Below are 27,176 nucleotides of genomic sequence, written 5' to 3'. Positions count from 1 at the left end.
AAAGGCACAATGCCGCCTTAAGTGCAAGGAGAGTGAGACTTCTTAAAGTCTGTGATTTGATCCTTTGCTGTGAGACCAGTATGTTTCCGATACACCACTGCAGGTTCAATGTATTCTTTGGAGCATCACATTGACAATGAAACACAGAAATCGCAGCGGAATTAAATACAAAAGGCACAATGTCGCCTTAAGTGTAAGTATAGAGACTCTTCTTACAGTCGGTGCTATGACCATTCCCTGTGAGACCAGTATTAGTTTCCGATACACCACTGCAGGTTCAATGTATTTCTTGGACATACACATTGACGATGAAACACTGAAATTTAATCGTAAATAAATACAAAAGGCACAATGCCGCCTTAAGTACGAGAAAAGTGAGTCATCTTTGAGTCTGTGCTTTGATCCTTTCCTGTGAGACCAGTATTAGTTTCCGATACATCACTGCAGGTTCAATGTGTTCCTTGGACCTTCACATTGACGATGAAACATAGAAGTCACATGGGAATTAAATACAAAAGGCACAATGCCGTCTTAAGTACAAGAATAGAGACTCCCCTTACAGTCGGTGCTTTGAGCATTCCCTGTGAGACCAGTATTAGTTTCCGATATAACACTGCAGGTTCAATGCATTACTTGGACATACGCATTGACGATGAAACACAGAAATCGCATCGGAATTAAATACAAAAGGCACAATGCCGCCTTACGTACAAGCATAGAGACTCTTCTTACAGTCGGTGCTTTGAGCATTCCCTGTGAGACCAGTATTAGTTTCCGATACACCACTGCAAATTCAATGTATTCCTTAGACATACACCTTGACGATGAAACACTGAAATGACATCGGAATGAAATACAAAAGGCACAATGCCGCCATAAGAACATGTATAGAGACTCTTCTTACAGTCGGTGCTTTGAGCATTCCCTGTGAGGCCAGTATAAGTTTCCGATACACCACTGCAGGTACAATGTATTCCTTGGACCTTCAAATTGACGATGAAACACAGAAATAGCATCGGAAATAAATACAAAATGCACAATGCCGCCTTAAGTACAAGAATAGAGACTCTTCTTACAGTCGGTGCTATGACCATTCCCTGTGAGACCAGTATTAGTTTCCGATACACCACTGCAGGTTCAATGTATTTCTTGGACATACACATTGACGATGGAAAACTGAAATTACATCGGAATTAAATACAAAAGGCACAATGCCGCCTTAAGTGCAAGAAGAGTGAGACTTCTTAGTGCCTGTGCTTTGATCCTTTCCTGTGAGACCAGTATTAGTTTCCGACACTGCACTGCAGGTTCAATGTATTCCACGGACTTTCAAATTGACGATGAAACACTGAAATCGCATCGGAATTAAATACAAATGGCACAATACCGCCTTAAGTGCAAGAACAGTGACATTTCTTACAGTCGGATCTTTGAGCATTCCCTGTGAGACCAGTATTAGTTTCCGATACACCACTGCAGTTTCAAAGTATTCCATGGAAATTCACATTGACGATGAGACACAGAAATCGGATCGGAATTAAATACAAAAGGCACAATGCCGCCTTAAGCACAAGAATAGAGATTCTTCTTACAGTCGGTGCTTTGATCATTCCCTGTGAGACCAGTATTAGTTTCCGATACACCACAGCAGGTTCAAGTTATTCCTTGGACATACACATTGTCGATCAAACACTGAAATTACATCGGAATTAAATACAAAAGGCACAAAGCCGCCTTTAGTGCAAGAAGAGTGAGACTTCTTAGAGACTGTGCTTTGATCCGTTCCTGTGAGAACAGTATTAGTTTCCGATACACCACTGCAGGTTCAATGTATTCCTTGGACATACACATTGACGATGAAACACAGAAATCGCATCGGAATTAAATACAAAAGGCACAATGCCACCTTAAGTACAAGAAAAGAGACTCTTCCAGAAGTCGGTGCTTTGAGCATTCCGTGTGAGACCAGTATTAGTTTCCCATACACCACTGCAGGTTCAATGTATTCCTTGGACATACACATTGACGATGAAACACAGAAATCGCATCGTAATTAAATAGAAAAGGCACAATGCCGCCTTAAGTACAAGAATAGAGACTCCACTTAATGTCGATGCTTTGAGCATTCCGTGTGAGACCAGTATTAGTTTCCGATACACCACTGCAGTTTCTATGTATTCCTTGGACATACACAATGACAATGAAACACTGAAATTACATCGGAATTAAATACAAGAGGAACAATTCCGCCTTAAGTGCAAGAAGAGTGAAACTTTTTAAAATCTGTGCTTTGATCCTTTCCTGTGAGACCAGTATTAGTTTCCGCTACACCACTACAGGTTCAATATATTCCTTGGACCTTCACATTGACGATGAAACACCGAAATCGCATCGGAATAAAATACAAAAGAAACAATGCAGCCTTAAGGACAAGAATGCAGACTCACCTTACAGGCTGTGCTTTGAGCATTCCCTGCGAGACCAGTATTAGTTTCCGATACACCACTGCAGATTCAGTGTATTCCTTGGACATACACATTGACGATGAAACACAGAAATCGCATCGGAATTAAACACAACCGGCACAATGCCGCCTTAAGTACAAGAATAGAGTCTCTTCTTACAGTCGGTGCTTTGAGCATTCCCCGTGAGACCAGTATTAGCTTCCGATACACCACTGCAGGTCCAATGTATTCCATGGACATACACATTGACGATGAAACACTGAAATTACATCGGAATTAAATACAAAACGCACAATGCCGCCTTAAGTGCAAGAAGAGTGGGACTTCTTAGAGTCTGTGCTTTGATCCATTCCTGTGAGACCAGTATTAGCTTCCGATACGCCACTGCAGTTTCAATGTATTCCTTGGACATACACATTGACGATGAAACACAGAAATCGCATCGGAATTAAATACAAAAGGCACAATGCCGCCTTATGTACAGGAATAGAGACTCTTCTTACAGTCGTTGATTGAGCATTCCCTGTGAGACCAGTATTAGTTTCCGTTACACCACAGCAAGTTCAATGTACTCCTTGGACCTTCACATTGACGATGAAACACAGAAACGCATCGATATTAAATACAAAAGGCGAAATGCCGCCTTAAGTGCAAGAATAAAGTCTCTTCTTACAGTCGGTGTTTTGAGCATTCCCTGTGAGACCAGTATCAGTTTCCGTTACACCACTACAGTTTCAATATATTCCTTAGACTTACACATTGACGATGAAACACTGAAATTACATCGTAAATAAATACAAAAGGCACAATGCCGCCTTAAGTACGAGAAAAGTGAGTCATCTTTGAGTCTGTGCTTTGATCCTTTCCTGTGAGACTAGTATTAGTTTCCGATACACCACTGCAGGTTCAATGTATTCCTTGGACCTTCACATTGACGATGAAACACCGAAATCGCATCGGAATTAAATACAAAAGGCGCAATGCCGCCTTAAGTACAAGAATAGAGACTCTTCTTACAGTCGGTGTTTGAGCAATCCCTGTGAGACCAGTATTAGTTTCCGATACACCACTGCAGGTCCAATGTATTTCTTAGACATACACATTGACGATGAAACCCTGAAATTACATTGGAATTAAATACAAAAGGCACAATGCCGCCTTAAGTACAAGTAAAGTGAGACTTCCTTGAGTCTGTGCTTTGATCCTTTCCTGTGAGACCAGTATTAGTTTCCGATTCACCACTGCAGGTTCAATGTATTCCTTGGACATACACCTTGACGATGAAACACAGAAATCGCATCGGAATTAAATACAAAAGGCACAATGCCCCCTTAAGTACAAGAATAGAGACTCTTCTTACAGTCTTACAGTCGGTGTTTTGAGCATTCCCTGTGAGACCATGAAATTAGTACAAGTATGGAGACTCTTCTTACAGTCGGTGCTTTGAGCATTCCCTGTGAGACCAGTATTAGTTTCCGATACACCACTGCAAATTCAATGTATTCCTTAGACATACACCTTGACGATGAAACACTGAAATGACATCGGAATGAAATACAAAAGGCACAATGCCGCCATAAGTACATGTATAGAGACTCTTCTTACAGTCGGTGCTTTCAGCATTCCCTGTGAGGCCAGTATAAGTTTCCGATACACGACTGCAGGTACAATGTATTCCTTGGACCTTCAAATTGACGATGAAACACAGAAATCGCATCGGATTTAAATACAAAATGCACAACGCCGCCTTAAGTACAAGAATAGAGACTCTTCTTACAGTCGGTGCTTTGAACATTCCCTCTGAGACCAGTATTGTTTTCCGATACACCACTGCAGGTTCAATGTATTCCTTGGACATACACATTGACAATGAAACACAGAAATCGCTTCGGAATTAAACACAAAAGGCACAATGCCGCCATAAGTGCCAGTATAGAGACCCTTCTTACAGTCTGTGCTTTGAGCATTCCCTGTGAGACCAGTATTAGTTTCCGATACACCACAGAAGGTACAATGTATTAGTTGGAACTTCCAATTGACGATGAAACACAGAAATCGCATCGGAATTAAATACAAAATTCACAATGCCGCCTTAAGTACATGAATTGAGAATCTTCCTACCGTCGATGCTTTGATCATTCCCTGTGAGACCAGTATTAGTTTCCGATACACCACTGCAGGTTCATTGTATTCCTTGGACCTTCGCATTGACGAAGAAACACAGAAATCGCAGTGGAACTAAATTCGAAAGGCACAATGCCGCCTTACGTACAAGAATAGAGACTCTTCGTACAGTCGGTGCTTTGAGCATTTCCTGCAAGACGAGTATTAGTTTCCGTTACACCACTGCAGGTTCAATGTATACCTTAGACACACACATTGACGGAGAAACACTGAAATTAAATCGGAATTAGATACAAAAGGCACAATGCCGCCTTAAGTGCAAGAAGAGTGAGACTTCTTAAAGTCTGTGATTTGATCCTTTGCTGTGAGACCAGTATGTTTCCGATACACCACTGCAGGTTCAATGTATTCCTTGGACCATCACATTGACGATGAAAGACAGAAATCGCATCGGAATTAAATACAAAAATCACAATGCCGACTTAAGTACAAGAATAGAGACTCTTCTTACAGTCGGTGCTATGACCATTCCCTGTGAGACCAGTATTAGTTTCCGATACACCACTGCAGGTTCAATGTATTTCTTGGACATACACATTGACGATGAAAAACTGAAATTACATCGGAATTAAATACAAAAGGCACAATGCCGCCTTAAGTGCAAGAAGAGTGAGACTTCTTAGTGTCTGTGCTTTGATCCTTTCCTGTGAGACCAGTATTAGTTTCCAATACTGCACTGCAGGTTCAATGTATTCCACGGACTTTCAAATTGACGATGAAACACTGAAATCGCATCGGAATTAAATACAAATGGCACAATACCGCCTTAAGTGCAAGAAGAGTGACATTTCTTACAGTCGGATCTTTGAGCATTCCCTGTGAGACCAGTATTAGTTTCCGATACACCACTGCAGGTTCAATGTATTCCATGGAAATTCACATTGACGATGAGACACAGAAATCGGATCGGAATTAAATACAAAAGGCACAATGCCGCCTTAAGCACAAGAATAGAGATTCTTCTTACAGTCGGTGCTTTGATCATTCCCTGTGAGACCAGTATTAGTTTCCGATACACCACAGCACGTTCAAGTTATTCCTTGGACATACACATTGACGATCAAACACTGAAATTACATCGGAATTAAATACAAAAGGCACAAAGCCGCCTTAAGTGCAAGAAGAGTGAGACTTCTTAGAGACTGTGCTTTGATCCGTTCCTGTGAGAACAGTATTAGTTTCCGATACACCACTGCAGGTTCAATGTATTCCTTGGACATACACATTGACGATGAAACACAGAAATCGCATCGGAATTAAATACAAAAGGCACAATGCCACCTGAAGTACAAGAATAGAGACTCTTAGAGAAGTCGGTGCTTTGAGCATTCCGTGTGAGACCAGTATTAGTTTCCCATACACCACTTCAGGTTCAATGTACTCCTTGGACATACACATTGACGATGAAACACAGAAATCGCATCGGAATTAAATAGAAAAGGCACAATGCCGCCTTAAGTACAAGAATAGAGACTCCTCTTAATGTCGGTGCTTTGAGCATTCCGTGTGAGACCAGTATTAGTTTCCGATACACCACTGCAGGTTCTATGTATTCCTTGGACATACACAATGACAATGAAACACTGAAATTGCATCGGAATTAAATACAAGAGGAACAATTCCGCCTTAAGTGCAAGAAGAGTGAAACTTTTTAATATCTGTGCTTTGATCCTTTCCTGTGAGACCAGTATTAGTTTCCGATACACCACTACAGGTTCAATCTATTCCTTGGACCTTCACGTTGACGATGAAACACCGAAATCGCATCGGAATAAAATACAAAAGAAACAATGCAGCCTTAAGGACAAGAATGCAGACTCATCTTACAGGCTGTGCTTTGAGCATTCCCTGTGAGACCAGTATTAGTTTCCGATACACCACTGCAGATTCAATGTATTCCTTGGACATACACATTGACGATGAAACACAGAAATCGCATCGGAATTAAATACAAAAGGCACAATGCTGCCTTAAGTAGAAGAATAGAGACTCTTCTTGCAGTCGGTGTTTTGAGCATTCCCTGTGAGACCAGTATTAGTTTCCGATACACCACTCCAGGTTCAATGTACTCCTTGGACATACTCATTGACAATGAAACACAGAAATCGCATCGGAATTAAATACAAAAGGCACAATGCCGCCTTATGTACAAGAATAGAGACTCTTCTTACAGTCGGTGCATCGAGCATTCCCTGTGAGACCAGTATTAGTTTCCGATACACCATTGCCGGTTCAATGAATTCTTTGGACCTTCACATTGACGATGTAACACAGAATTAGCATCGGAATTAAATACAAAATGCACAATGCCACCTTAAGTACAAGAATAGAGACTCTTCTTACAGTCGGTTTTTTGAGCATTCCCTTTGAGACAGTATTAGTTTCCGATACACCATAGCAGGTTCAGTGAATTCCTTGGACCTTCACATTGACGATGAAACACAGAAATCGCATCGGAATTAAACACAAACGGCACAATGCCGCCTTTAGTACAAGAATAGAGACACTTCTTACAGTCGGTGCTTTGAGCATTCCCCGTGAGACCAGTATTAGCTTCCGATACACCACTGCAGGTCCAATGTATTCCATGGACATACAAATTGACGATGAAACACTGAAATTACATCGGAATTAAATACAAAACGCACAATGCCGCCTTAAGTGCAAGAAGAGTGGGACTTCTTAGAGTCTGTGCTTTGATCCATTCCTGTGAGACCAGTATTAGCTTCCGATACGCCACTGCAGTTTCAATGTATTCCTTGGACATACACATTGACGATGAAACACAGAAATCGCATCGGAATTAAATACAAAAGGCACAATGCCGCCTTATGTACAGGAATAGAGACTCTTCTTACAGTCGTTGTTTGAGCATTCCCTGTGAGACCAGTATTAGTTTCCGTTACACCACCGCAAGTTCAATGTACTCCTTGGACCTTCACATTGACGATGAAACACAGAAACGCATCGATATTAAATACAAAAGGCGAAATGCCGCCTTAAGTGCAAGAATAAAGTCTCTTCTTACAGTCGGTGCTTTGAGCATTCCCTGTGAGACCAGTATCAGTTTCCGTTACACCACTACAGTTTCTATATATTCCTTAGACTTACACATTGATGATGAAACACATAAATTACATCGTAAATAAATACAAAAGGCACAATGCCGCCTTAAGTACGAGAGAAGTGGGTCATCTTTGAGTCTGTGCTTTGATCCTTTCCTGTGAGACCAGTATTAGTTTCCGATACACCACTGCAGGTTCAATGTATTCCTTGGACCTTCACATTGACGATGAAACACCGAAATCGCATCGGAATTAAATACAAAAGGCGCAATGCCGCCTTAAGTACAAGTAAAGTGAGACTTCTTTGAGTCTGTACTTTGATCCTTTCCTGTGAGACCAGTATTAGTTTCCGATTCACCACTGCAGGTTCAATGTATTCCTTGGACATAAACCTTGACGATGAAACACAGAAATCGCATCGGAATTAAATACAAAAGGCACAATGCCCCCTTAAGTACAAGAATAGAGACTCTTCTTACAGTCTTACAGTCGGTGTTTTGAGCATTCCCTGTGAGACCATGAAATTAGTACAAGTATGGAGACTCTTCTTACAGTCGGTGCTTTGAGCATTCCCTGTGAGACCAGTATTAGTTTCCGACACACCACTCCAGGTTCCATGTATTCCTTGGACATACACATTGACGATGAAACACTGAAATTAAATCGTAAATAAATACAAAAGGCACAATGCCGCCTTAAGTACGAGAAAAGTGAGTCATCTTTGAGTCTGTGCTTTGATCCTTTCCTGTGAGACCAGTATTAGTTTCCGATACATCACTGCAGGTTCAATGTGTTCCTTGGACATACACATTGACGATGAAACACAGAAATCGCATCGGAATTAAATAGAAAAGGCACAATGCCGCCTCAAGTACAAGAATAGAGACTCCTCTTAAAGTCGGTGCTTTGAGCATTCCGTGTGAGACCAGTATTAGTTTCCGATACACCACTGCAGGTTCAATGTATTCCTTGGACCTTCACATAGACGATGAAACACCGGAATCGCATCGGATTTAAATACAAAAGGCACAATGCCGCATTAAGCACAAGAATAGAGACTCTTCTCATAGTCGGTGCATTGAGCATTCCCTGTGAGACAAGTATTAGTTTCCGATACACCATTGCCGGTTCAATGAATTCTTTGGACCTTCACATTGACGATGTAACACAGAATTCGCATCGGAATTAAATACAAAATGCACAATGCCACCTTAAGTACAAGAATAGAGACTCTTCTTACAGTCGGTTCTTTGAGCATTCCCTTTGAGACCAGTATTAGTTTCCGATACACCATAGCAGGTTCAGTGAATTCCTTGGACCTTCACATTGACTATGAAACACAGAAATCGCATCGGAATTAAATACAAACGGCACAATGCCGCCTTAAGTACAAGAATAGAGACTCTTCTTTCAGTCGGTGCTTTGAGCATTCCCCGTGAGACCAGTATTAGCTTGCGATACACCACTGCAGGTCCAATGTATTCCATGGACATACACATTGACGATGAAACACTGAAATTACATCGTAATTAAATACAAAAGGTACAATGCCGCCTTAAGTGCAAGAAGAGTGAGACTTCTTAGAGTCTGTCCTTTTATCCATTCCTGTGCGACCAGTATCAGTTTTCGATACGCCACTGCAGGTTCAATGTATTCCTTCGACCTTCACATAGACGATGAAACACAGGAATCGCATCGGAATTAAATACAAATGGCACAATGCCGCCTTAAGAACAGGAATAGAGACTCTTGTTACAGTCGGTGCTTTGAGCATTCCCTGTGAGACCAGTATTAGTTTCCGATACACCATTGTCGGTTCAATGAATTCTTTGGACCTTCACATTGACGATGTAACACAGAATTCCAATCGGAATTAAATACAAAAGGCACAATGTCACCTTAAGTACAAGAATAGAGACTCATCTTACAGTCGGTTCTTTGAGCATTCCCTTTGAGACCAGTATTAGTTTCCGATACACCATAGCAGGTTCAGTGTATTCCTTGGACCTTCACATTGACGATGAAACACAGAATTCGCATCAGAATTAAATACAAAGGGCACAATGCCGCCTTAAGTACAAGAATAGAGACTCTTCTTACTGTCGGTGCTTTGAGCATTCCCCGTGAGACCAGTATTAGCTTGCGATACACCACTGCAGGTCCAATGTATTCCTTGGACATATACATTGACGATGAAACACTGAAATTACATCGGAATTAAATACAAAACGCACAATGCCGCCTTACGTGCAAGAAGAGTGGGACTTCTTAGAGTCTGTGCTTTGATCCATTCCTGTTAGACCAGTATTAGCTTCCGATACGCCACTGCAGGTTCAATGTATTCCTTGGACATACACATGGACGATGAAACACAGAAATCGCATCGGAATTAAATACAAAAGGCACAATGCCGCCTTATGTACAGGAATAGAGACTCTTCTTACAGTCGTTGTTTGAGCATTCCCTGTGAGACCCGTATTAGTTTCCGATACACCACTGCAGGTCCAATGTATTCCTTAGACATACACATTGACGATGAAACCCTGAAATTACATAGGAATTAAATAAAAGGCACAATGCCGCCTTAAGTACAAGAAAAGTGAGACTTCTTTGAGTCTGTGCTTTGATCCTTTCCTGTGAGACCAGTATTAGTTTCCGATTCACCACTGCAGGTTCAATGTATTCCTTGGACATACACCTTGACGATGAAACACAGAGATCGAATCGGAATTAAATACAAAAGGCACAATGCCCCCTTAAGTACAAGAATAGAGACTCTTCTTACAGTCTCACAGTCGGTGTTTTGAGCATTCCCTGTGAGACCATGAAATTAGTACAAGTATGGAGACTCTTCTTAGAGTCGGTGCTTTGAGCATTCCCTGTGAGACCAGTATTAGTTTCCGACACACCACTCCAGGTTCAATGTATTCCTTGGACATACGCACTGACGATGAAACACTGAAATTAAATCGGAATGAAATACAAAAGGGACATTGCCGCCTTAAGTGCAAGATGTGTGAGACTTCTTAGAGTCCGTGCTTTGATCCTTTCCTGTGAGACCAGTATTAGTTTCCGATACATCACTGCAGGTTCAATGTGTTCCTTGGACCTTCACATTGACGATGAAACATAGAAGTCACATGGGAATTAAATACAAAAGGCACAATGCCGCCTTAAGTACAAGATTAGAGACTCTTCTTACAGTCGGTGCTTTGAGCATTCCCTGTGAGACCAGTATTAGTTTCCGATATACCACTGCAGGTTCAATGTACACCTTGGACCTTCACATTGACGATGACACACAGTAACGCATCGGTATTAAATACAAAAGGCACAATGCCGCCTTAAGTGCAAGAAAAAAGTCTCTTCTTACAGTCGGTGCTTTGAGCATTTCCTGTGAGACCAGTATCAGTTCCCGTTACTCCACTGCAGCTTCAATATATTCCTTAGACATACACCTTGACGATGAAACACTGAAATTACATCGGAATGAAATACAAAAGGCACAATGCCGCCATAAGTGCATGAATAAAGACTCTTCTTACAGTCGGTGCTTTGAGCATTCCCTGTGAGGCCAGTATTAGTTTCCGATACACCACTGCAGGTACAATGTATTCCTTGGACATTCAAATTGACGATGAAACACAGAAATCGCATCGGGATTAAATACAAAATGCACAATGCCGCCTTACGTACAAGAATAGAGACTCTTCTTACAGTCGGTGCTTTGAGCATTCCCTTTGAGACCAGTATTGTTTTCCGATACACCACTGCAGGTTCAATGTATTCCTTGGACATACACATTGACAATGAAACACAGAAATGGCATCGGAATTAAACACAAAAGGCACAATGCCGCTATAAGTGCCATAATAGAGACCCTTCTTACAGTCGGTGCTTTGAGCATTCCCTGTGAGACCAGTATTAGTTTCCGATACACCTCAGCAGGTACAATGTATTCCTTGGAACTTCCAATTGACGATGAAACACAGAAATCGCATCGGAATTAAATACAAAAGGCACAATGCCGCCTTAAGTACATGAATTGAGACTCTTACTTCAGTCGGTACTTTGAGCATTCCCTTTGAGACCAGTATCAGTTTCCGATACACCTTTGCAGGTTCAGTGTATTCCTTGGACCTTCACATTGACGATAAAACACAGAAATCGCATCGGAATTAAATACCAACGGCACAATGCCGCCTTAAGTACAAGAATAGAGACTCTTCTTACAGTCGGTGCCTTGAGCATTCCCCGTGAGACCAGTATTAGCTTTCGATACACCACTGCAGGTTCAATGTATTCCTTGGACATACACATTGACGATGAAACACTGAAATTACATCGGAATTACATACAAAACGCACAATGCCGCCTTAAGTGCAAAAAGGGTGATACTTCGTAGAGTCTGCGCTTTGATCCTTTCCCGTGAGACCAGTATTAGTTTCCGATACACCACTGCAGGTTTAATGTATTCCTTAGACCTTCACATTGACGATGAAACACAGAAATCACATCGGAATTAAATACAAAAGGCACAATGCCGCCTCAAGTACAAGAATAGAGACTCTTCTTACAGTCGGTGCTTTGAGCATTCCCTTTGAGACCAGTATTAGTTTCCGATACACCACTGCAGGTTCAATGTATTCCTTGGACATACACATTGACGATGAAACACAGATATCGCATCGGAATTAAATACAAAAATCACAATGGCGCCTTAGGTACACGAATAGAGACTCTTCTTATAGTCGGTGCTTTGAGCATTCCCTGCCAGACCAGTATTAGTTTCCGATACACCACTGCAGGTTCTATGTATTCCTTAGACATACACATTGACCATGAAACACTGAAATTACATCGGAATTAAATACAAAAGGCACAATGCCGCCATAAGTGCAAGAATAGAGACTCTTCTTACAGTCGGTGCTTTGAGCATTCCACTGCAGGTTCAATGTATTCCTTGGACATACACATTGACGATGAAACACTGAAATCGCATCGGAATTAAATACAAAAGGCACAATGCCGCCTTAAGTGCAAGAATAGAGACTCTTCATACGGTCGGTGATTTGAGCATTCATTGTGAGACCAGTATTAATTTCCGATACACCACTGCAGGTTCAATGTATTCCTTAGACCTTCACATTGACGATGTAACACAGAAATCGCATCGGAATTAAATACAAAAGGCACAATGCCCCCTTAAGTACAAGAATAGAGACTCTTCTTAAAGTCGGTGCTTAGGCATTCCGTGTGAGACTACTATTAATTTCCGATACACCACTGCAGGTTCAATGTATTCCTTGGACATACACATTGACAATGAAACACTGAAATTAATTCCGCCCTAAGTGCAAGAAGTGTGAAACTTCTTAAAATCTGAGCTTTGATCCTTTCCTGTGAGACCAGTATTAGTTTCCGATACACCACTGCAGGTACAATGTATTCCTTGGACATACACGTTGACGATGAAACACTGAAATTACATCGGAATTTAATACAAAAGGCACAATGCCGCCTTAAGTGCAAGGAGAGTGAGACTTCTTAAAGTCTGTGATTTGATCCTTTGCTGTGAGACCAGTATGTTTCCGATACACCACTGCAGGTTCAATGTATTCTTTGGAGCATCACATTGACAATGAAACACAGAAATCGCAGCGGAATTAAATACAAAAGGCACAATGTCGCCTTAAGTGTAAGTATAGAGACTCTTCTTACAGTCGGTGCTATGACCATTCCCTGTGAGACCAGTATTAGTTTCCGATACACCACTGCAGGTTCAATGTATTTCTTGGACATACACATTGACGATGAAACACTGAAATTTAATCGTAAATAAATACAAAAGGCACAATGCCGCCTTAAGTACGAGAAAAGTGAGTCATCTTTGAGTCTGTGCTTTGATCCTTTCCTGTGAGACCAGTATTAGTTTCCGATACATCACTGCAGGTTCAATGTGTTCCTTGGACCTTCACATTGACGATGAAACATAGAAGTCACATGGGAATTAAATACAAAAGGCACAATGCCGTCTTAAGTACAAGAATAGAGACTCCCCTTACAGTCGGTGCTTTGAGCATTCCCTGTGAGACCAGTATTAGTTTCCGATATAACACTGCAGGTTCAATGCATTACTTGGACATACGCATTGACGATGAAACACAGAAATCGCATCGGAATTAAATACAAAAGGCACAATGCCGCCTTACGTACAAGCATAGAGACTCTTCTTACAGTCGGTGCTTTGAGCATTCCCTGTGAGACCAGTATTAGTTTCCGATACACCACTGCAAATTCAATGTATTCCTTAGACATACACCTTGACGATGAAACACTGAAATGACATCGGAATGAAATACAAAAGGCACAATGCCGCCATAAGAACATGTATAGAGACTCTTCTTACAGTCGGTGCTTTGAGCATTCCCTGTGAGGCCAGTATAAGTTTCCGATACACCACTGCAGGTACAATGTATTCCTTGGACCTTCAAATTGACGATGAAACACAGAAATAGCATCGGAAATAAATACAAAATGCACAATGCCGCCTTAAGTACAAGAATAGAGACTCTTCTTACAGTCGGTGCTATGACCATTCCCTGTGAGACCAGTATTAGTTTCCGATACACCACTGCAGGTTCAATGTATTTCTTGGACATACACATTGACGATGGAAAACTGAAATTACATCGGAATTAAATACAAAAGGCACAATGCCGCCTTAAGTGCAAGAAGAGTGAGACTTCTTAGTGCCTGTGCTTTGATCCTTTCCTGTGAGACCAGTATTAGTTTCCGACACTGCACTGCAGGTTCAATGTATTCCACGGACTTTCAAATTGACGATGAAACACTGAAATCGCATCGGAATTAAATACAAATGGCACAATACCGCCTTAAGTGCAAGAACAGTGACATTTCTTACAGTCGGATCTTTGAGCATTCCCTGTGAGACCAGTATTAGTTTCCGATACACCACTGCAGTTTCAAAGTATTCCATGGAAATTCACATTGACGATGAGACACAGAAATCGGATCGGAATTAAATACAAAAGGCACAATGCCGCCTTAAGCACAAGAATAGAGATTCTTCTTACAGTCGGTGCTTTGATCATTCCCTGTGAGACCAGTATTAGTTTCCGATACACCACAGCAGGTTCAAGTTATTCCTTGGACATACACATTGTCGATCAAACACTGAAATTACATCGGAATTAAATACAAAAGGCACAAAGCCGCCTTTAGTGCAAGAAGAGTGAGACTTCTTAGAGACTGTGCTTTGATCCGTTCCTGTGAGAACAGTATTAGTTTCCGATACACCACTGCAGGTTCAATGTATTCCTTGGACATACACATTGACGATGAAACACAGAAATCGCATCGGAATTAAATACAAAAGGCACAATGTGACCTTAAGTACAAGAAAAGAGACTCTTCCAGAAGTCGGTGCTTTGAGCATTCCGTGTGAGACCAGTATTAGTTTCCCATACACCACTGCAGGTTCAATGTATTCCTTGGACATACACATTGACGATGAAACACAGAAATCGCATCGTAATTAAATAGAAAAGGCACAATGCCGCCTTAAGTACAAGAATAGAGACTCCACTTAATGTCGATGCTTTGAGCATTCCGTGTGAGACCAGTATTAGTTTCCGATACACCACTGCAGTTTCTATGTATTCCTTGGACATACACAATGACAATGAAACACTGAAATTACATCGGAATTAAATACAAGAGGAACAATTCCGCCTTAAGTGCAAGAAGAGTGAAACTTTTTAAAATCTGTGCTTTGATCCTTTCCTGTGAGACCAGTATTAGTTTCCGCTACACCACTACAGGTTCAATATATTCCTTGGACCTTCACATTGACGATGAAACACCGAAATCGCATCGGAATAAAATACAAAAGAAACAATGCAGCCTTAAGGACAAGAATGCAGACTCACCTTACAGGCTGTGCTTTGAGCATTCCCTGCGAGACCAGTATTAGTTTCCGATACACCACTGCAGATTCAGTGTATTCCTTGGACATACACATTGACGATGAAACACAGAAATCGCATCGGAATTAAACACAACCGGCACAATGCCGCCTTAAGTACAAGAATAGAGTCTCTTCTTACAGTCGGTGCTTTGAGCATTCCCCGTGAGACCAGTATTAGCTTCCGATACACCACTGCAGGTCCAATGTATTCCATGGACATACACATTGACGATGAAACACTGAAATTACATCGGAATTAAATACAAAACGCACAATGCCGCCTTAAGTGCAAGAAGAGTGGGACTTCTTAGAGTCTGTGCTTTGATCCATTCCTGTGAGACCAGTATTAGCTTCCGATACGCCACTGCAGTTTCAATGTATTCCTTGGACATACACATTGACGATGAAACACAGAAATCGCATCGGAATTAAATACAAAAGGCACAATGCCGCCTTATGTACAGGAATAGAGACTCTTCTTACAGTCGTTGATTGAGCATTCCCTGTGAGACCAGTATTAGTTTCCGTTACACCACAGCAAGTTCAATGTACTCCTTGGACCTTCACATTGACGATGAAACACAGAAACGCATCGATATTAAATACAAAAGGCGAAATGCCGCCTTAAGTGCAAGAATAAAGTCTCTTCTTACAGTCGGTGTTTTGAGCATTCCCTGTGAGACCAGTATCAGTTTCCGTTACACCACTACAGTTTCAATATATTCCTTAGACTTACACATTGACGATGAAACACTGAAATTACATCGTAAATAAATACAAAAGGCACAATGCCGCCTTAAGTACGAGAAAAGTGAGTCATCTTTGAGTCTGTGCTTTGATCCTTTCCTGTGAGACTAGTATTAGTTTCCGATACACCACTGCAGGTTCAATGTATTCCTTGGACCTTCACATTGACGATGAAACACCGAAATCGCATCGGAATTAAATACAAAAGGCGCAATGCCGCCTTAAGTACAAGAATAGAGACTCTTCTTACAGTCGGTGTTTGAGCAATCCCTGTGAGACCAGTATTAGTTTCCGATACACCACTGCAGGTCCAATGTATTTCTTAGACATACACATTGACGATGAAACCCTGAAATTACATTGGAATTAAATACAAAAGGCACAATGCCGCCTTAAGTACAAGTAAAGTGAGACTTCCTTGAGTCTGTGCTTTGATCCTTTCCTGTGAGACCAGTATTAGTTTCCGATTCACCACTGCAGGTTCAATGTATTCCTTGGACATACACCTTGACGATGAAACACAGAAATCGCATCGGAATTAAATACAAAAGGCACAATGCCCCCTTAAGTACAAGAATAGAGACTCTTCTTACAGTCTTACAGTCGGTGTTTTGAGCATTCCCTGTGAGACCATGAAATTAGTACAAGTATGGAGACTCTTCTTACAGTCGGTGCTTTGAGCATTCCCTGTGAGACCAGTATTAGTTTCCGATACACCACTGCAAATTCAATGTATTCCTTAGACATACACCTTGACGATGAAACACTGAAATGACATCGGAATGAAATACAAAAGGCACAATGCCGCCATAAGTACATGTATAGAGACTCTTCTTACAGTCGGTGCTTTCAGCATTCCCTGTGAGGCCAGTATAAGTTTCCGATACACGACTGCAGGTACAATGTATTCCTTGGACCTTCAAATTGACGATGAAACACAGAAATCGCATCGGATTTAAATACAAAATGCACAACGCCGCCTTAAGTACAAGAATAGAGACTCTTCTTACAGTCGGTGCTTTGAACATTCCCTCTGAGACCAGTATTGTTTTCCGATACACCACTGCAGGTTCAATGTATTCCTTGGACATACACATTGACAATGAAACACAGAAATCGCTTCGGAATTAAACACAAAAGGCACAATGCCGCCATAAGTGCCAGTATAGAGACCCTTCTTACAGTCTGTGCTTTGAGCATTCCCTGTGAGACCAGTATTAGTTTCCGATACACCACAGAAGGTACAATGTATTAGTTGGAACTTCCAATTGACGATGAAACACAGAAATCGCATCGGAATTAAATACAAAATTCACAATGCCGCCTTAAGTACATGAATTGAGAATCTTCCTACCGTCGATGCTTTGATCATTCCCTGTGAGACCAGTATTAGTTTCCGATACACCACTGCAGGTTCATTGTATTCCTTGGACCTTCGCATTGACGAAGAAACACAGAAATCGCAGTGGAACTAAATTCGAAAGGCACAATGCCGCCTTACGTACAAGAATAGAGACTCCTCTTACAGTCGGTGCTTTGAGCATTCCCTGTGAGACCAGTATTAGTTTCTGATACACCACTGCAGGTTCAATGTATTCCTTAGACATACACATTGACAATGAAACACTGAAATTACATCGGAATTAAATACAAAAGTCACAATGCTGCCATAAGTGCTAGAACATAGACTCTTCTTACAGTCGGTGCTTTGAGCATTCCCTGCGAGACCAGTACTAGTTTCCGATACACAACTGCAGGTACAATGTATTCCTTGGACATTCACATTGCCGATGGAACACAGAAATGGCATCGGAATTAAATACAAATAGCACAATGCCGCCTTAAGTACAAGAAGAGAGAGTCTTCTTAGTCGGTACTTTGAGCATTCCCTGTGAGAACAGTATTAGTTTCCCATACACCACTGCAGGGTCTATGTATTCCATGGACCTTCAAATTGACGATGAAACACAGAAATCGCATCGGCATTAAATACAAAAGGCACAATGCCGCCCTAAGTACAGGAATAGAGACTCTTCTTACAGTCGGTGCATTGAGCATTCCCTGTGAGACCAGTATTAGTTTCCGATACACCATTGCCGGTTCAATGAATTCTTTGGACCTTCACATTGACGATGTAACGCAGAATTCGCATCGGAATTAAATACAAAATGCACAATGCCACCTTAAGTACAAGAATAGAGACTCTTCTTACAGTCGGTTCTTTGAGCATTTTCCGTGAGACCAGTATTAGTTTCCGATACACCACTGCAAATTCAATGTATTCCTTAGACATACACCTTGACGATGAAACACTGAAATGACATCGGAATGAAATACAAAAGGCACAATGCCGCCATAAGTACATGTATAGAGACTCTTCTTACAGTCGGTGCTTTGAGCATTCCCTGTGGGGCCAGTATAAGTTTCCGATACACCACTGCAGGTACAATGTATTCCTTGGACCTTCAAATTGACGATGAAACACAGAAAACGCATCGGAATTAAATACAAAATGCACAATGCCGCCTTAAGTACAAGAATAGAGACTCTTCTTACAGTCGGTGCTTTGAACATGCCCTCTGAGACCAGTATTGTTTTCCGATATACCACTGCAGGTCCAATGTATTCCATGGACATACACATTGACGATGAAACACCGAAACCGCATCGGAATAAAATACAAAAGAAACAATGCAGCCTTAAGGACAATAATGCAGACTCATATAACAGGCTGTGCTTTAAGCATTCTTTGTGAGACCAGTATTAGTTGCCGATACACCACTGCAGGTTCAATGTATTTCTTGGACATACACCTTGACGATGAAACACATAAATCGCATCGGAATTAAATACAAAAGGCACAATGCCCCCTTAAGTACAAGAATAGAGACTCTTCTTACAGTCTTACAGTCGGTGTTTCGAGCATTCCCTGTGAGACCATGAAATTAGTACAAGTATGGAGACTCTTCTTACAGTCGGTGCTTTGAACATTACCTGTGAGACCAGTATTAGTTCCCGACACACCACTCCAGGTTCAATGTATTCCTCGGACTTACACATTGACGATGAACCACTGAAATTAAATCGGAATGAAATACAAAAGGGACAATGCCGCCTTGAGTGCAAGATGTGTGAGACTTCTTAGAGTCCGTGCTTTGATCCTTTCCTGTGACACCAGTATTAGTTTCCGATACATCACTGCAGGTTCAATGTGTTCATTGGACCTTCGCATTGACGATGAAACATAGAAGTCACATGGGAATTAAATACAAAAGGCACAATGCCGCCTTAAGTACAGGAATAGAGACTATTCTTACAGTCAGTGCTTTGAGCATTCCCTGTGAGACCAGTATTAGTTTCCGATATACCACTGCAGGTTCAATGTATTCCTTGGACATACGCATTGACGATGAAACACAGAAATCGCATCGGAATTAAATACAAAAGGCACAATGCCGCCTTACGTACAAGAATAGAGACTCTTCTTACAGTCGGTGCTTTGAGCATTCCCTGTGAGACCAGTATTAGTTTCCGATACACCACTGCAGGTACAATGTATTCCTTAGACATACACCTTGACGATGAAACACTGAAATTAGATCGGAATCATATACAAAAGGCACAATGCCGCCATAAGTGCATGAATAGAGACTCTTCTTACAGTCGGTGCTTTGAGCATTACCTGTGAGACCAGTATTAGTTTCCGATACACCACTGCAGGTACAATGTATTCCTTGGACCTTCAAATTGACGATGAAACACAGAAATCGCATCGGAATTACAAACAAAAGGCACAATGCCGCCTTAAATACATGAATTGAGACTCTTCCTACCGTCGATGCTTTGATCATTCCCTGTGAGACCAGTATTAGTTTCCGATACACCACTACAGGTTCAATGGATTCCATGGACATACACATTTACGATGAAACACAGAAATCGCCTCGGAATTAATACAAAAGGCACAATGCCGCCTTACATACAAGAATAGAGCCTCTTCTTACACTCGGTGCTTTGAGCATCCGCTGTGAGACCAGTATTAGTTTCCGATACACCACTCCAGGTTCAATGTATTCCTTGGACATACTCATTGACGATGAAACACTGATATTACTTCGGTATTAAATACAAAAGGGACAATGCCGCCTTAACTGCAATATGAGTGAGACTTCTTAGAGTCTGTGCTTTGATCCTTTCTGTGAGACCTGTATTAGTTTCCGATACACCACTGCAGGTTCATTGTATTCCTTGGACCTTCGCATTGACGAAGAAACACAGAAATCGCAGTGGAACTAAATTCAAAAGGCACAATGCCGCCTTACGTACAAGAATAGAGACTCCTCTTACAGTCGGTGCTTTGAGCATATCCTGTGAGACCAGTATTAGTTTCTGATACACCACTGCAGGTTCAATGTATTCCTTAGACATACACATTGACAATGAAACCCTGAAATTACATCGGAATTAAATACAAAAGGCACAATGCCGCCTTAAGTACAAGTAAAGTGAGACTTCTTTGAGTCTGTGCTTTGATCCTTTCCTGTGAGACCAGTATTAGTTTCCGATTCACCACTGCAGGTTCAATGTATTCCTTGGACATACACCTTGACGATGAAACACAGAAATCGCATCGGAATTAAATACAAAAGGCACAATGCCCCCTTAAGTACAAGAATAGAGACTCTTCTTACAGTCTTACAGTCGGTGTTTTGAGCATTCCCTGTGAGACCATGAAATTAGTACAAGTATGGAGACTCTTCTGACAGTCAGTGCTTTGAACATTCCCTGTGAGACCAGTATTAGTTTCCGACACACCACTCCAGGTTCGATCTATTCCTTGGACATACACATTGACGATGAAACACTGAAATTAATTCGGAATGAAATACAAAAGGGACAATGCCGCCTTAAGTGCAAGATGTGTGAGACTTCTTAGAGTCTGTGCTTTGATCCTTTCCTGTGAGACCAGTATTAGTTTCCGATACATCACTGCAGGTTCAATGTGTTCCTTGGACCTTCACATTGACGATGAAACATTGAAGTCACATGGGAATTAAATACAAAAGGCACAATGCCGCCTTAAGTACAAGAATAGAGACTCTACTTACAGTCGGTGCTTTGAGCATTAACTGTGAGACCAGTATTAGTTTCCGATATACCATTGCAGGTTCAATGTATTCCTTCGACATACGCATTGCCGATGAAACACAGATTTCGCATCGGAAATAAATACAAAAGAAAAAATGCCGCCTTACGTACAAGAATAGAGACTCTTCTTACAGTCGGTGCTTTGAGCATTCCCTGTGAGACCAGTATTAGTTTCCGATACACCACTGCAGGTTCAATATATTCCTTAGACGTACACCTTGACGATGAAGCACTGAAATTACATCGGAATGAAATACAAAAGGCACAATGCCGCCATAAGTGCATGAATAGAGACTCTTCTTACAGTCGGTGCTTTGAGCATTCCCTGTGAGGCCAGTATTAGTTTCCGATACACCACTGCAGGTACAATGTATTCCTTGGACCTTCAAATTGACGATGAAACACAGAAATCGCATCGGAATTAAATACAAAATGCACAATGCCGCCTTAAGTACAAGAATAGAGACTCTTCTAACAGTCGGTGCTTTGAGCATTCCCTTTGAGACCAGTATTGTTTTCCGATACACCACTGCAGGTTCAATGTATTCCTTGGACATAGACATTGACAATGAAACACAGAAATCGCATCGGAATTAAACTCAAAAGGCTCAATGCCGCCATAAGTGCCAGAATAGAGACCCTTCTTACAGTCGGTGCTTTGAGCATTCCCTGTGAGACCAGTATTAGTTTCCGATACACCACAGCAGGTACAATGTATTCCTTGGAACTTCCAATTGACGATGAAACACAGAAATCGCATCGGAATTAAATAGAAAAGGCACAATGCCGCCTTACGTACAAGAATAGAGACTCTTCTAACAGTCGGTGTTTTGAGCATTCCCTGTGAGAAAAGTATTAGTTTCCGATACACCACTCCAGGTTCAATGTATTGCTTGGACATACACATTGACAATGAAACACTGAAATTACATCGGAAATAAATACAAAAGGAACAATGCCGAATTAACGGCAAGATGAGTGAGACTTCTTAGAGTCTGTGCTTTGATCCCTTCCTGTGAGACCAGTTTTAGTTTCCGATACACCACTGCAGGTTCAATGTATTCCTTAGACATATACATTGACGGTGAAACACTAAAATTACATCGGAATTAAATACAAATGGCACAATGCCGCCATAAGTGCAAGAATAGAGACCCCTCTTACAGTCGGTGCTTTGAGCATTCCCTGTGAGACCAGTATTAGTTTCCGATACACCACTGCAGGTACAATGTATTCCTTCTACCTTCACATTGACGATGAAACACAGAAATCGCATCGGAATTAAATACAAAAGGCACAATGCCGCCTTAAGTAGAAGAATAGATACTCTTCTTACAGTCGGTGCTTTGAGCATTCCCTGTGAGACCAGTATTAGTTTCTGATACACCAGTGCAGGTTCAATGTATTCCTTGGACATACACATTGACGATGAAACATAGATATCAAATCGGAATTAAATACAAAACGCACAATGCTGCCTTACGTACGAGAATAGACACACTTCTTACAGTCGGTGCTTTGAGCTTTCCCTGTGAGACCAGTTTTAGTTTCCAATACACCACTCCAGGTCAATGTATTCCTTGGACATACTCATTGACGATGAAACACTGAAATTACATCGGAATTAAATACAAAAGGAACAATGCCGCCTTAACGGCAAGATGAGTAAGACTTCTTAGAGTCTGTGCTTTGATCCTTTCCTGTGAGACCAGTATTAGTTTCCGATACACCACTGCAGGTTCAATGTATTCCTTTGACCTTCGCATTGACGATGAAACACAGATATCGCATCGGAATTAAATACAAAAGGCACAATGCCGCCTTAAGTACAAGAATAGAGACTCTTCTTACAGTCGGTGCTTTGAGCATTCCCTGTGAAACCAGTATTAGTTTCCGATATACCACTGCAGGTTCAATGTATTCCTTGGACATACGCATTGACGATGAAACACAGAAATTGCATCGGAATTAAACACAAAAGGCACAAGGCTGCCTTACGTACAGGAATAGAGACTCTTCTTACAGTCGGTTCTTTGAGCATTCCCTGTGATACCAGTATTAGTTTCCCATTCACCACTGCAGGTTCAATGTATTCCTTAGACATACACATTGACGGTGAAACACTAAAATTACATCGGAATTAAATACAAATGGCACAATGCCGCCATAAGTGCAAGAATAGAGACTCCTCTTACAGTCGGTGCTTTGAGCATTCCCTGTGAGACCAGTATTAGTTTCCGATACACCACTGCAGGTACAATGTATTCCTTCTACCTTCACATTGACGATGAAACACAGAAATCGCATCGGAATTAAATACAAAAGGCACAATGCCGCCTTAAGTAGAAGAATAGAGACTCTTCTTACAGTCGGTGCTTTGAGCATTCCCTGTGAGACCAGTATTAGTTTCTGATACACCAGTGCAGGTTCAATGTATTCCTTGGACATACACATTGACGATGAAACACAGATATCGCATCGGAATTAAATACAAAAGGCACAATGCTGCCTTACGTACGAGAATAGACACTCTTCTTACAGTCGGTGCTTTGAGCTTTCCCTGTGAGACCAGTTTTAGTTTCCGATACACCACTCCAGGTCAATGTATTCCTTGGACATACTCATTGACGATGAAACACTGAAATTACATCGGAATTAAATACAAAAGGAACAATGCCGCCTTAACGGCAAGATGAGTAAGACTTCTTAGAGTCTGTGCTTTGATCCTTTCCTGTGAGACCAGTATTAGTTTCCGATACACCACTGCAGGTTCAATGTATTCCTTTGACCTTCGCATTGACGATGAAACACAGATATCGCATCGGAATTAAATACAAAAGGCACAATGCCGCCTTAAGTACAAGAATAGAGACTCTTCTTACAGTCGGTGCTTTGAGCATTCCCTGTGAGACCAGTATTAGTTTCCCATACACCACTGCAGGTTCAATGTATTCCTTAGACATACACATTGACGATGAAACACTGTAATTACATTGGAATTAAATACAAAACGCACAATGCCGCCATAAGTGCATGAATAGAGACTCTTGTTACAGCCGGTGCTTTGAGCATTCCCTATGAGGCCAGTATTAGTTTCCGATACACCACTGCAGGCACAATGTATTCCTTAAACCTTCAAATTGACGATGAAACACTGAAATCGCGTCGGAATTAAACACAAAATGCACAATGCCGCCTTAAGTACAAGAATACAGACTCTTCTTACAGTCGGTGCTTTGAGCAATCTCTTTGAGACCAGTATTGGTTTCCGATACACCACTGCAGGTTCAATGTATTCCTTGGACATACACATTGACAATGAAACACAGAAATCGCATCGGAATTAAACACAAAAGGCACAATGCCGCCATTAGTGCCAGAATAGAGACGCTTCTTACAGTCGGTGTTTGAGCATTCCCTGTGAGACCAGTATTAGTTTCCGATACACCACAGCAGGTGCAATGTATTCCTTGGAACTTCACATTGACGATCAAACACAGAAATCGCATCGGAATTAAACACAAAAGCCACAATGCCGCCTTAAGTACAAGAATTGAGACTCTTCCTACGGTCGATGCTTTGAGCATTCCCTGTGAGACCAGTAATAGTTTCCGATACACAACTGCAGGTTGAATGGATTCCTTGGACATACGCATTGACGATGAAACACAGAAATCACCTCGGAATTAATACAAAAGGCACAATGCTGCCTTACGTACAAGAATAGAGACTCTTCTTACAGTCGGTGCTTTGAGCATTCGCTGTGAGACCAGTATTAGTTTCCGATACACCACTCCAGGTTTAATGTATTCCTTGGACATACTCATTGACGATGAAACACTGAAATTACATCGGAATTAAATACAAAAGGAACAATGCCGCCTTAACGGCAAGATGAGTAAGACTTCTTAGAGTCTGTGCTTTGATCCTTTCCTGTGAGGCCAGTATTATTTTCCGATACACCACTGCAGGTTCAATGTGTTCCTTGGACCTTCGCATTGACGATGAAACACAGAAATCGAATCGGAACTAAATACAAAAGGCACAATGCCGCAATAAGTACAAGAATAGAGACTCTTCTTACAGTCGGTGCTTTAAGCACTCAATGTGAGACCAGTATTATTTTCCGATACACCACTGCAGGTTCAATGTGTTCCTTGGACCTTCGCATTGACGATGAAACACAGAAATCGAATCGAAACTAAATACAAAAGGCACAGTGCCGCCTTACGTACAAGAATAGAGACTCCTGTTACTGTCGGTTCTTTGAGCATTCCTTGTGAGACCAGTATTAGTTTCCGATACACCACAGCAGCTACAATAAATTCCTTGTACCTTCACATTGACGATGAAACACAGAAATCGCATCGGAATTAAATGCAAAAGGCACAATGCCGCCTTAAGTACAAGAATAGAGACTCTTCTTACAGCCGGTGCTTTGAGCATTCCCTGTGTGACCAGTATCAGTTTCCGATACACCACTGCAGGTTCAGTGTTTTCCTTGGAGATACACATTGACGATGAAACACAGAAATCGCATCGGAATTAAATACAAAATGCACAATGCCGCCTTAAGTACAAGAATAGAGACTTTTCTTACAGTCGGTGCTTTGAGCATTCCCTGTGAGACCAGTAGTAGTTTCTGATACACCACTGCTGGTTCAATGTATTCCTTAGACATACACATTGACAACGAAACACTGATATTACATCGGTATTAAATACAACAGGAACAATGCCGCCTTAAGTGCAAGAAGATTGAGACTTCTTAGAGTCTGTGCTTTGATCCTTTCCTGTGAGACCAATATTAGTTTCCGATACACCACTGCAGGTGCAATGTATTCCTTGGACCTTCTCATTGACGATGAAACACAGAAATCGCATTGGAATTAAATACAAAATGCACAATGCCGCCTTAAGTAGAAGTATAGAGACTCTTCTTACAGTCGGTGCTTTGAGCTTTCCCTGTGAGGCCAGTATTAGTTTCCCATACACCACTGCAGGTTCAATGTATTCCTTGGACATACACATTGACGATGAAACACAGATATTGCATCGGAATTTAATAAAAAAGGCACAATGCCGCCATAAGTACAAGAATAGAGACTCTTCTTACAGTCGGTACTTTGAGCATTCCCTGTGAGACCAGTATTAGTTTCCGATATACCACTCCAGGTTCAATGTATTCCTTGGACCTTGACATTGACGATGAAACACAGAATTCGCATCGGAATTAAATACTAAAGGCATAATGCCGCCTTCAGTACAAGAAAAGAGACTTTTCTTACACTCGGTGCTTTGAGCATTTCGTGTGAGACCAATATTAGTTTCCGATACACCACTGCGGGTTCAATGTATTGCTTGGACATCCACATTGACGATGAAACACAGAAATCGCATCGGAATTAAATACAAAAGGTACAATGCCGCCTTACGTACAAGAATTGAGACTCAAATAACAGTCGGTGCTTTTAGCATTCCCTGTGAGACCAGAATTAGTTTCCGATACACCAATCGAGGTTCGATGTATTCCTTAGACATACTCATTGACGATGAAACACTGAATTTACATCGGTA

The sequence above is a fragment of the Schistocerca serialis genome, chromosome 6 (assembly GCF_023864345.2).
Source record: "Schistocerca serialis cubense isolate TAMUIC-IGC-003099 chromosome 6, iqSchSeri2.2, whole genome shotgun sequence".
In the NCBI taxonomy this organism is placed as follows: domain Eukaryota; kingdom Metazoa; phylum Arthropoda; class Insecta; order Orthoptera; family Acrididae; genus Schistocerca; species Schistocerca serialis.
This window is presented reverse-complemented; position numbering follows the sequence as displayed.